Genomic DNA, 12,708 nt, shown 5'->3' with positions numbered 1-12,708 from the left:
ATAGTCTGCAGCCTGGAAGAGGGCGGTCACTAGACCTCAGCCATGCTGGTACCTTGATCTTGGACTTCCAGCCTACAGAGTCCTGAGGAATAAATGTTTGTTGTTTGTAAGCCGCCCAGTCTATTCTGTTTTAATAACCTAAACTGACCAAGACAATAGTCTTAAACTCACTCAAATCATACAGGTGGAACTAAAGAAATGATTCCATATGTTTTTAATTGATTTTAGAGAGAGGAAAGGAGAGAGAGAGAAACATTGATTGGTTACCTCTCGTATGTGCCCCAACTCACAACCTAGGTATGTGCCCTGACCAGGAATTGAACCCACCAACTTTTGGTGTACAGGACGATGCTCCTTCCAACTGAGTCACACCAGCCAGGCCACGATTCCATGTTTTTATAAATAACTTCAGTTTTCCTTGCTTGAATCCAATTTAATTATTCACAAAGCATTTTCTGGAAAATATGAAATTCTGGAATTCGACCTTCTTTCTCAATTGTGGGCTTGAATAAGCAGGAGGATGGACTAAAAATGCTTATAATCAATCTATAGTGGCTTGTTCTAGAAACATAGAAGAGAAGAGCACACATTAAAAAATTTTTAAAAATATTTATGAAACACTGTTTCTATTATGTACATTATAGAACATTTGGCAAATTGCAGTAAAACTAAAAGTAGGAAAAAATTAAGCTTAAGTTCCATCTTCTAAGGACAAGCACAGTTAATATTTTGAAATATCCCCTTTTCTTTTTCTAGGATTAGGAATAATTTTATAACTCAGAAAGGTCTTCTAGGAGTTAAAAGCTATTAAGTCATTTCCTTGCTAATGTATTAACAGTTGGTAATGTATATTTAAAGGTAAAACATAATGAAAGGACATAGTATAACTTTAAGTCAAGATCTCTGTTATGTTGTACTTTAATTAGCTACAGAATTTACCTTTCATTTGGGATACATACCACATCAAGAAATCTGTCTTCAAGGGATAATCTGAACTGCTGAAAGAGAGACTCAAAGATGTTCTTCACAGAATTACTTACTGGGAAATTATTAGCTCATGATGTCATATCTATATGATCAAATACTGCACAGCTATTAGAATTATGCATTTATAAGGACTTAAAAAAATAACATGGGAAATGGCTATGAACCAGTGTTAAGCAAAAAAAGCAGGTTTCAAAGTGTCATGTAAAATATGATCTTAATTATGTTTTTACAAAGTAGAAGAAATGTGGTACCAAAACATGTCCTAAAACACAAAAAGAGTTGTTACATCTGAGTGCTGGGATTGCGAGGAAATCTGATTTTTCTCTCTATAAAATTCTGCATATTTAAGCATGCTCTACAATGAATATGGATTTACTTTATAACTGTATTTTTGAAAGTAAAACCAAGAACACAAACTATTCCCATGCCCCACTTTCTGGGAACCATACTTGGAACACAAAGGAAGAAATTAATAGCACCAAGCATCCCGTCCTCAGAACATTTCCTGTGTTTCTAATCACATGGCAGCTGTTTGCTCCATAATAGTCTGCTCTGAGTTTTATAGAAGCCACATTTTTTAATTGAGTGCTTTGAAGAGACTTAAGAACCACGTAGAAAGCAAAGTAGGGGGCCTCTCACTGGCAGCTTGCTTGTAACACAGTTTGAAATGCTTTTCAGGGATGGTAACAGCCCCCCCGCCCCCCCTCCCCTGTTAGTATCTACCTTTCTCAGGAATCAGCGGCTCAGACACAGGGCTCCTGGAAGCCTGGGCATAAAAACCACTTAGGGAGGACGCCCCGTGGGACCAGTGCGGGCCTGGGCGGTGCCCTCTGCACTGGGCTCTTCCTCAAGGCTGGGCCCTTCCCAAGCTGGCAGCAGCAGGCCTCCAGAAGCTGGCCCCGCCTCTCTGTGCTTTCCTCCTGGAAGGTGGAGCCTAAAAACCGCACCCAGTTTTGACTGTGCAAAGGCCTGATTTGGTGAAGTCTCATCTCAGGGCTGGGCCTGCCTTGCCCTTTCCTGTTCACTGTGAAATTTTCCCTGAGGGCACAACAGTGGCTTCAAAAGGCCTTTCCTTCAATTATAAAACCCCAGAAGAGGAATTTTTCTCTGCTTTGGTTGGGGCAGGTGGTCAAACAGAGGGAGGCACTTGCATCACAAAGTGGTATTAGTGTAACAGAAGAAAATACTTTTCTCCCTGGGCTGGCGGGGAAGGAGGAGGTGAGTGGGATCGTGGAAGAAAGAGGCCTTCAAGGGCCTGGTGGGACATGCGGGTTTTGTGACATCTGTGATAAGATGGAAATCATCTGATCAATTTGGCAACGTTTCTTCAAAATAAGGAATGTTGCCAAGTCCCTAATCAGAAGAGACACTGGATGCTCTCCTGGTTTGCTTGGGCACTGGTATTCAGAAGGCAGGATTCAAGGGCTGGTCATTTAGGAATCCGTCCCTAGCCTATATAATAAAAGGCTAATATGCAAATTGTCCCCTCGACCAAGAGTTGGACCAGCAGTTTAACCAGGAGTTTGACCAGGGGGCGGGGCCAGCCTGCCAACTGATCTCAACCCCTCCCCCTGGCCGGTCCTCCTCCCCTCCATCTGCCCTCCCCCCTCCCCCGATTGGGGGTGGGACTGGCTGGCCAACCACCTGTGGCTGAATCCCACCCATGCACAAATTTGTGCATCGGGCCACTAGTTACAATAGGAAATGAAGAAACCACAAACCACCAACAAAGAAAACAGCACTTCTGTCTGTAGGAGAGGAAGCCGGCACTCCTGGGGCATCGAGCTATGGGGCTGATGCATTGCTCCTGCTGAGCTACAGCAGCAGTTGCTATTGAGGAGTCATCGATAATTCTTAACAGATCAGGCTGTGCTGTGAGTAGAGGTAGAGGCTGGGTTCCTGCCCCCTCACCCCCTGCCCTCATCAGCTTGCTCCAGCCCTGTTCGCTGGAGTCTACTTTCCTTAGCCTCCCCCCACCATGCCTTCCATTCCAGGAATCTTTCAGAAAGACCCACCTGAAACCAGGGTAAAAACTATAGCTGCTTGGCCCCTACTCCACCCCAACTGGCAGATCTCTATCCTTATCCCTTCTCATTTCCTTGCTTCTCCTGTTTGTGCTCATACCCAGAGCCAGCTCAGTTCCTCCAGTACCAGAAAAGGGCTTCCCTGAGTGAGTCAGAGCCCCACTTGCCTTTCTCTTTTCCTCATTCAAAGGAGATAGGGAGCCCTGGCTGGTGTAGCTCAGTTGTTTGGGCATCGTAAATGTCCTGTGCACTGGGGAGTCACAGGTTCGATTCCCAGTCGGGGGATGGAGCAAAAGGCAGCAGTTGTGCTCTCACATAGATGTTTCTCTATCCCTATACCTTCTTATTTCTCTAAAAATCAGTAAAAAAAAAAGGAGGTAGGGAAAAAGACATTAATTTTAGTTTCAAAATGAAATTTGTCTTACAGTATTTTTTATTATAAAAATTATGCATTCTCAAGGAGAAACCAAGATGGCGGCATAGGTAAACACCTGAACTTGCCACCTCGCACAACTTCAAAACTACAACTAAAAGACAAAAGAGACATCATCCAGAACCACAGGAAGACTGGCTGAGTGGAAATTCTACAACTAGAAGGAAAGAGAAAAGCACACTGAGACTCAGAGGAGGTGCGGAAGGCAGAGGTACCGAGGCGCGTGAGCGGAGAGGGCTGGCAACTGAGTTTGTGGCTGGCTTTTTCAAGCCAGAGGGAGACACAAGCTCCTGATTGCTCTGAACTCCAGTTCCGGGCAAGACACTGGGGACCCAGACTCATACGGAGAGAAACTGGACTGTCTGGCATCGGGCAGAACTTGAGGGTGGCTTTCTCTCAGAGGTGCTTGCAGCGATTACCATGGGACACTGAGACCCAGGGGCCTCTTAGGGCAGGGCTGACGGGAAGCCATTGCTGTTTGCTCTGCCCTGAGACTCCGCCCTATCCAAGCTGTGCGTAGAGGCTTTTGCATATGAATGGCCTGGTCCTTTGAAATCTAAACTTACCTATCAAACTGCAGCTGAGTCAGTGAGACCCAGAACATCCTAAAGAAGGCCCAAGGCCCCACAGCAGCTTGCATTGCTTCACAGCTGGGCCTCATCTGGGCACCTCCAAACCCCAAACAAAGAAGAGGAATTTGCAGATCTCTCTGTAGCTCCTGCTGGGTGGCCTCAGGCAGAGGCTAAATTAGCACCTCCTTGGAGATCCAAGAGCCAGTGTACCCAGGGGTCAGAGTGGGACCATCCAGATTACAACTCCTCAGATCCATAAGGGACACACTTAGGGGGCAGACTCAGTGAGCACCAAAGCACCACTGAAGCAAATCTTGCCTCATAAGGGTGTCTCCAGCACAGAAGTTCTCCCATCGTAGACACAGCTGATCCTCATAGCCAAGTGGCCTGGAGGTCAATTCCTCCCAGTGATACCAACAACAATCAAGGCTTAACTACAACAAGACTGTGCACCCAGCCCACAAAGGGGTGCACCAAGAGTGTCTACCTCAGGTAACTGGGGAGGCTGAGCCACTGGACTCTATAGGATATTTAGCACACAAAGCCACTCTATCAACTCAGGGAAGCAGCCAAAATGTGGAGACAAAGAAACGGGTCACAAATGAAAGAAATGGAGGAAAGCAAACTACTGGATATAGAGTTCAAAACAACAGTTATAAGGTTTTTCAAGAATTTTCTAGAAAAGGCCGATAAATTTAGTGAGATCCTTGAGGATATGAAAAAGGACCAACTAGAAATTAAGCATACACTGGCTGAAATAAAAAATAATATACAGAGATCCAACAGCAGACTAGAGGATCGCAAGAATCAAGTCAAAGATTTGAAATACAAAGAAGCAAAAAACACTCAACCAGAAAAGCAAAAAGAAAAAAGAATCCAAAAATATGAAGATTGTGTAAGGAGCCTCTGGGGCAACTTCAAGCGTACCAACATCTAAATTATTGGGGTGCCAGAAGAAGAGAGGATACTGAAAACCAATTTGAAGAAATAATGACAGAAAACTTCTCCCACCTGGTGAAAGAAATAGACTTACAAGTCCAAGAAGCGCAGAGAAACCCAAACAAAAGGAATCCAAAGAGGACCACACCAAGACACATCATAATTAAAATGCCAAGAGCAAAAGACAAAGAATATTAAAAGCAGCAAGATAAAAACAGTTATCTACAAGGGAGCACCCATATGACTGTCAGCTGATTTCTCAACAGAAACTATGCAGGCCAGATGGGAGTGGCAAGAAATATTCAAAGTGATGAATAGCAAGAACCTACAACCAAGATTACTCTACCCAGCAAAGCTATCATTCAGAATTGAAGGTCAGATAAAGAGCTTCACAGATAAGAAAAAGCTAAAGGAGTTCATCATTGCCAAACCAGTATTATATGAAATGCTGAAAGGTATTCTTTAAGAAGAGGAAGAAGAAGAAAAAGGTAATGATAAAAATTATGAACAACAAATACATATCTATCAACAAGTGAATCTAAAAATCAAGTGAATAAAAAAATCTGATGAACAGAATAATCTGGTGAATATAATAGAATCAGGGGCATAGAAAGGGAGTGGACTGACAATCCTCGGGGGGAAAGGGGAACTGGGGGGTGTGGGAAGAGACTGGACAAAAATCATACACCTATGGATGAGGACAGTGGGGGGGTTACGGGCATGGGGTGGGGTGGGGTGGGAACCGGGTGGAGGGGACCTATGGAGGGGAACAAAGAGGAACAACTGTATTAATCTGAACAATGAAGATTAAAAATAAATAAATAAATAAAAATTATGCATTCTCATAATAAAAAAAATTGAAAGAATACGGAAGAATCATGAGAAAAAATAAAGGAAAAAAAAAAAGAGATCCACTTTAACCCCCTAATATTTATTGGTCACCATGATTAACATTTTGGTGAACATTCTTCCTGTATTATGATGTGAATTATATCCTTATTACTTGCTTTTTTACTCTGTTGCTCTCCCCCTAAAAGACACTCACTATTTTCTGTATTTTCAAATGGGAATATACTATGACTTCTTTAAAAGTATTTTTTAGAATTCAGACAACTCGATCATTTGTTCTTTAATCTGTTTTCTTTTATATTCAACAGTGTGTCTGAGATTTCTTTCACATTGGTAAATATAGAACCACATCATTATTTTTGTAATTGTATAATATTTCATTGTATGGTGTACCTTAAGCTATTTAAAAATGCTCTTTATAGATATTTTATTCACTTTCAACTTATATTATTAATAGTACTCTATTCTCATTATTAGTAGTAATAGAATAAAAATATAAGGAACGGTATTTGTAGACTTTTCCAATATCTCAGTTACATAAATTTCTAGAAGCAGAATCACTGGTTCAAACATATGCACATTTAGTATCGTGACTTATATTGCTAAACTGCTTTTCTATGAGCTCTTTTACATTTTGATAAACCCCAATAATGGGAAAAGTTTTTGGTGCCTTAGCAACTATACTCTTGTGATATGTTTCAGAGCATACAGAGTTGATTTATTTTCCTCTGAAAGACAGAAGTATATAGCTGCCTTTCATGCAATATTTGTAAATAAACTAAAGTACATGCTTTGGCAAGTGGGCTCACCTTTTTGGGGCTCTGGATCTCATCTGTGTAACTGGGCCTAGGATTAAGTGCACTACAAGATGCCTGACATGTTTCAGTTTTATAGCTTTATGATGTCAGGGAAAAAAGCAGCAGACAAAATCTTACTATTGCCTGCCTGCCTTTTTATATTTTATTTTTTCAGTGTTCCAATTGGAGTCTTATTTTAGTTACAGTTTAATTGGGAATGATTAACAACTATACAATGTTAAGCCTCCCCATCCTATCATAAAACTGTTATTGGATGTTATTTCTTCATTAAAATAGCCCAGATGAAATGGATTATAGCCTTTTTTGGCCTACTATCTACACTCCTCCCTAAGCCCCTAATACAGGGCTCTTTACCCCCAAAGTACCTGCCCAACTCCTGATAGTATACATGTATATATATACAAATGAGTGTACATAATGTGTATACAACATATACATATATGTTTGCATCTGAGCAATACATGTATCTCATTGCATCTTACCAGTAGCTTGCATAATGACAGTGCTGAGGCATTTTGTTAAACCTTGGTTGAGTGGCTGTTCATAGGAATTCCACTGCTTATGCCAATTTCACTCAAGCAGCCTCTCCCCCTGACTTGTATAGACCAGTGGCCGGCAAACTCATTAGTCAACAGAGCCAAATATCAACAGTACAACGATTGAAATTTCTTCTGAGAGCCAAATTTTTTAAACTTAAACTTCTTCTAATGCCACTTCTTCAAAATAGACTCGCCCAGGCCGTGGTATTTTGTGGAAGAGCCACACTCAAGGGGCCAAAGAGCCGCATGTGGCTCGTGAGCCGCAGTTTGCCGACCACGGGTATAGACTGTCTTACTCAGTTTTCCAGCTTCCTTGTCTGGTGGGCACTTTGAACTTGACATGCCTAAACCAGAGCTCCTTACATTTCCTACACTTTCCTGTACCTGCTTCTCCCACAGTCTCTCCCATTTTGGTAAATGGCAACTCCATTCTCCCAATGAACACCTTGGTGTCATCCTTGCTTTCTCTTCTCGCACACTGGCCAATTCCATCTGTTCTGCCTGCAGGCGTGTCCAGTGTCTGGTCATGTCCCACCTCCTACAGTGCTACCATGGTCCACGACCCCATTGACTTTCACCTGGATAATTATATGGACCTTTAAAGTGGGTGCCCTGACTTCACCCTGCTCTCCTCTGGTTTGGTCTCCACAAAGCAGTCAGAATTATTCTTTTTAAATGGCTTTATTGAGGCATATTTATACACCATAAAATTTATCTGTTTTAAGTATACAATTCAATGATTTTTTTAGTACATTTGTAGGAGAGGATAGTGTAACTATCACCAATATCCAAGTTTTAGGACATTTCATTTCTGTCACTCCCAAAAAATCCCCTATATTAATTTGCAGTCAATTCCCATTCTTAACCCCAGTCCCAGGCAACCACTGATCTGCTTTGTCTCCATAGATTTACGTATAGAACTCAGAAGTGAGGGCCCATGCAGATAACTAGCACTATCATTTGGGAGTGGGACTCCAGGCTCAGACCTATGTCTTGGTGACCTTCGTTCTACTGGAGCCAATGTGGCAATGCTGAGTGGGGACAGGAGAGACCAGATCAGGGATTTAAAAAGACATGTAGTACATGTACACCTCCTTGTAACCTGTCCATATCTCCTTTGCTCCCCAGTCAGCAAGCAATGAGGGTTCAACCGGCTGACTCGAGGGCCTGAAGGACCCAGGGAGGTTAAACAGATAAGCAGGCCAGTGTGTCAGACATCAGGGAGTGGTAGGGACTGTGGTGAATGGGAGAGCTCAGGCCCTGTTCCATTGTCACCCTGGGGGGCTGTAGGCTCAGGGTTTTGCCAAATCTTCTGACTTGAAGACAAGTCTGAGATTTGGATTCTATGTTTAGAAAATATTGGCAGCAAATTAAAACAACAACAAAAACCCCCCACAAAACTTTTTTTTAGACATTGCACCAAATACACTACGCAGACAAACAGAAAGGGCATGAGGCTGCGTATGCACCATCTGGCAGGGTGGAATCTCTCGGTTTGAACAAAGTTGTTCAATTATGCTGTATCATAATGCAGTCCATCTCCAGTCTACATGTGTGTGTGTGTGTTTTTAAATCATCATCCTAGGATATGTTTTATTGATTACAAAAAAATCCTCACCCAAGGATGTTTTTATTGATTTCTCTTTGAGAGAGAGAGAGAGAGAGAGAGAGAGAGAGAGAGAGAGAGAGAGAGAGAGAAACATCGATTGGTTGCCTCCGGGGATTTAACCATGACCTTTTGATGTATGAGATGATGCTCCAACCAGTTGAGCCACCCAGGGCACCAGTCTGCATGCTTCATGGTGTCTTTCCCCTCTAAGACTGCAGTCAAAACCTTGTTTTCTCTGCATATAATTCTCCTTGTTGCTGGATTCCTAGACATGTATTTGGAGTTGGCAAGCAGTTACTTAGAATTTCTACTCAAGTGCCTTTTCAAAACAACTTTTTAATTAAAAAGTTAGATCCCCAAGATTTACTGAATACCTGGTTAGCCTGCAGTTCTATTACAAACCTAGAGAAAAATGTCTGTAACTGTTGGTTGGTTTACATTCTTATTTGGTTTTAAGGACAGACAGGGACACAAGAAACTAACACCAGCTGAAATAAAGAGGGATGGGTAGAGGTGTTTCCGGTGACATATGTCTGGCCCCAAAGACTGCAGGGCCCCATGGCTGCCATGGGCACAGTGTAGGGACAGCCAATAACCTAGCTGGTCAGATGTGGACAAAAAGAGGTTATCCCACAGTCATAGGAGCTGAGAAAGGTGGGGTGATATCTAGAGGGAAGACTCAAATTGTCCTTTCTGTGGACTAAATGAGACAACTAGATCAACACAGAACAAGAATGCTACATAACCAGAACAGAAGTCCTCCATTTCTCACAAGAGAGGGAAATAATGTTTAAACTTTGTTACTTGTAGGCACTTTATCTCTTCTAGGACCCTTTTCTGGGGTAAGAATGAGTGTTAAAGAACATATCTGCTTTGTCTCCATGTTTAATTTTCTTTTGACCACAGCACTAGATACATTTTCTGGTGATAGTTATGGCAGAGTGGTAAGGACTATGGGTTCAGGAGTTGATCATATTTCCCTCCAGATAATGGCTCTACAGAACTTACTAGCTCTCTTTTTGAGCCTCAGTTTACTCATCTGCAAAATGGGTATCATGTTGATGTGAAGATTAAATGCAATAATCCAAGCTCTGTGCCTGGCATGTAGTAAATGCTCCATAAATGTTAGCTGCGATTGTTAGTACTATTAGTATTACCACTATTATTAGGGTTGAAATCAGGAGGTCTGATTTCATTTATGCCAGAGATGAAGAAATTGAGCTCAGAGGTTCCTCAGTGTGGTCTCGCAGCTGGTTCCTAACAGAACCAGCAGTTTAGCTTCTGGAGCTCTTTCCTCAAACTCATCTTCCTGGTGGCTGAAGTCTTGTCTCTGCCAGGTGGATATATTGTGATGGTGTTCCCTTTGGAGTTTAAAGGGAAGGAGATAATTTATAATCTCCATGGGGCCAGGGACCAAGTCTGTCTTGGTCTCTTCCATATCCCTAGTGCTACAATATCTGGCATTTAGCTGGTGCTCAGTAAATCCTATCTAATAATAGACAAATATGCAAATTGACCATACCTCCGACACACCCACAAGCCACGCCCACAAGCCATGCCCACCATCCAATCAGAGCGAGTATGCAAATTAACCCAAACCAAGATGGCTACAGCCACAGAGAGCAAGGTTTCCCAGGTAACAGAGGAAGCCAAGCTTTCTGCCAGCCGTTGCAGGCCTAAGCCTCCACTCAAGCTACAAAGTTTCAATTATAGAAGGTAAACAAATTCAAACAAATGGCGGCAGAATGGAGCTTGAGAGAGCAGGCCAGGGTTGCCGCCGGCAACAGGGGAAGCAAAGCTTTCCACACACCCTGGCCGGGCCCACCCGCTTAAGGCAACAAAGTTTCAATTATAACCCCAACACAAATGGCTGCGGGCCTCTGAGGGAGCCCCAGGCTTGGCTCTGCTCCAGGCTACAAAGTTTCAATTGTAGAAGGAAAATAAATTCCAGATACCAGGGCCTCTGCTTGGGTTGCCAGGGGGCGTGGCCGGCCTGCAAACCACCACAGGCCCCTTGCTCAGGCTGCCCCACACCCCAAGGGAACCCCCACCTGATCTGGGACGCCCTTCAGGGCAAACCAGCTGGCCCCCACCCCAGTACCAGGCCTCTATCCTAACCTTCTCAATCCAACTGATATCAAATAATGCTGCCCAAGCTCTGATTACTGCAAATGAAAATCATTACGTCAATTATGCAAAGAACTGAAGTTATTTTTTAAAGGAGTAAATCAATAACTTTCACTGGTTTGATAGGCAGTCAAAGAGTAATATGCAGATGGATCATCACTGCAACACACAATATAGCTGCCCCCATGTGGTCAAAGATCCTGCCCCCATGTGGACACAAGATGGCCACCACAAGATGGCCAGCAGGAGAGGGCAGTTGGGAGGCACCCGGCCTGCAAGGGAGGGCAGTTGAGAGGGACCAAGCCTGCAAGGGAGGGCAGTTGGAGGTGATCAACCCTGCAGGAGAGGGCAGTTAGGGGTGACCAGGCCGGCAGAGGAGGGAAGTTGGGGGCAAACAGGCTGGCAGCAGAGTGGTTAGGGGGTGATCAGGCTGGCAGGCAGAAGCGGTTAGGGGCAATCAGGAAGGCAGGCAGGCAAGCAGTTGGGAGCCAGCAGTCCTGGATTGTGTGAGAGATGTCCGACTCCCCAAGGATCGGGCCTAAACGGGCAGTCGGACATCCCTTGAGGGGTTCCAGATTGGAGAGGGTACAGGCTGGGCTGAGGGACAACCCTCCTCCGTGCACGAATTTTGTGCACCGGGCCTCTAGTATTCAATAAAGGCATATGTGCATTACATTAAGCACGACTCAGGAAGGAGATGACTACAAACACATTGCAAGTGGAAAACTTGCCACCCACGAGCCCTGACTTCTTCTCTCTTGGGAATTCTTTGTGGGCACATTTTCTCATGTCTCTCCTGTGCTCCTAGAACTGGTTGAACAAGGTATAAGGTAATTTACATGAGGGGCCATTGCATTCAGTGTTCACATTCCCTCTTTCCATTTTCTCTCACTCTCTTCTCCTCTCTCCTTCTCTCTCATTTCTTTTTCTCTACGCTCAACCCTTTATCTGTTTTTCTGTTTAACCAGGATAGGCCAGGTGATGTTGCAGTCATTAACAACCTCTAAATTTCAGTGGCTTAATGTAGCAAAGTTTATTTCTCATTTAAGCAAAATTGTCTGGAGATCTGGGTGACAATCAGGACAAATGCTTTCCATGTGTTGGCTCAGCATTCCCAGCATCTCCAATCTTCTTTCTTCTTCTCTCCCTCCCATCCTTCACCCCCTCCCTGTTTCAGGTGTCTTCCTCACCCACCTCACTCTAGCTGCTGTCCTGTGTCCTCCCACTCCACACAAGCAGGTGCTGATCCACAATGATGCCGCAACTCTCTGGTCTGCTTGACATTGAGCTTCTTGCCTGGGCGTAGACAAAGGCAACAGAGTTTTCCTCCTTCTGGGTTCCCTGGGACTTATGACAAAATCCTCCTGTTGTCCCAAACGCTTGTTTCAGAGGCTGAAAAGACTGAAAAACGTACTTGGGAGCCACCGGGCAGCCCCAGAAACAATCCTTTTCCCTTCAGAAGTCAGCCCTTTCCAGAACCCCACCGATCCCAGCACATGGCTCAGGGGAGCTAGGTGTGCATTTGGAAGAATGTGCATTTGATTCTGTGCACGGTACCTAGGCACTGTCAAGATCCGGTTCATTTATCATAAGGGGTGATCAGTTTAACTTCCTAATAGCATCAAGGTGTCCAGGTGAGTGCTCCAGATGGCCACAAAGGCCTCCCAGTGCTGCGAGTTGAGACGGAGCCTGATTTTTCACCACATTTGAAGAGATGAACAGAGCTTGTGTGCAGACAGGTGGGAAGCACATGGCAGAGGGAGCCAGGTTGCCTGGCTCTGCCATCATGTCAGTTAGGTGAGCCTCTTTCC

At 43.9% G+C, this 12,708-nt stretch overlaps 1 long non-coding RNA gene across 1 annotated transcript; it reads right to left on the bottom strand.

Annotated features, from left to right (window-relative positions):
- Window positions 1-284: 284 nt before the first annotated feature.
- LOC129150799 (uncharacterized) lies at window positions 285-1,824 on the bottom strand. The gene is made up of 3 exons (XR_008557534.1): window positions 1,711-1,824; window positions 960-998; window positions 285-561 (listed from the first exon to the last, which is right to left on the bottom strand). It is a non-coding gene; the product is annotated as an uncharacterized LOC129150799 (long non-coding RNA).
- Between the last annotated feature and the right edge of the window lie 10,884 nt (window positions 1,825-12,708).

The sequence above is a fragment of the Eptesicus fuscus genome, chromosome 11 (genome assembly GCF_027574615.1).
Source record: "Eptesicus fuscus isolate TK198812 chromosome 11, DD_ASM_mEF_20220401, whole genome shotgun sequence".
Lineage (NCBI taxonomy): Eukaryota > Metazoa > Chordata > Mammalia > Chiroptera > Vespertilionidae > Eptesicus > Eptesicus fuscus.
This window is presented reverse-complemented; position numbering and strand designations above follow the sequence as displayed.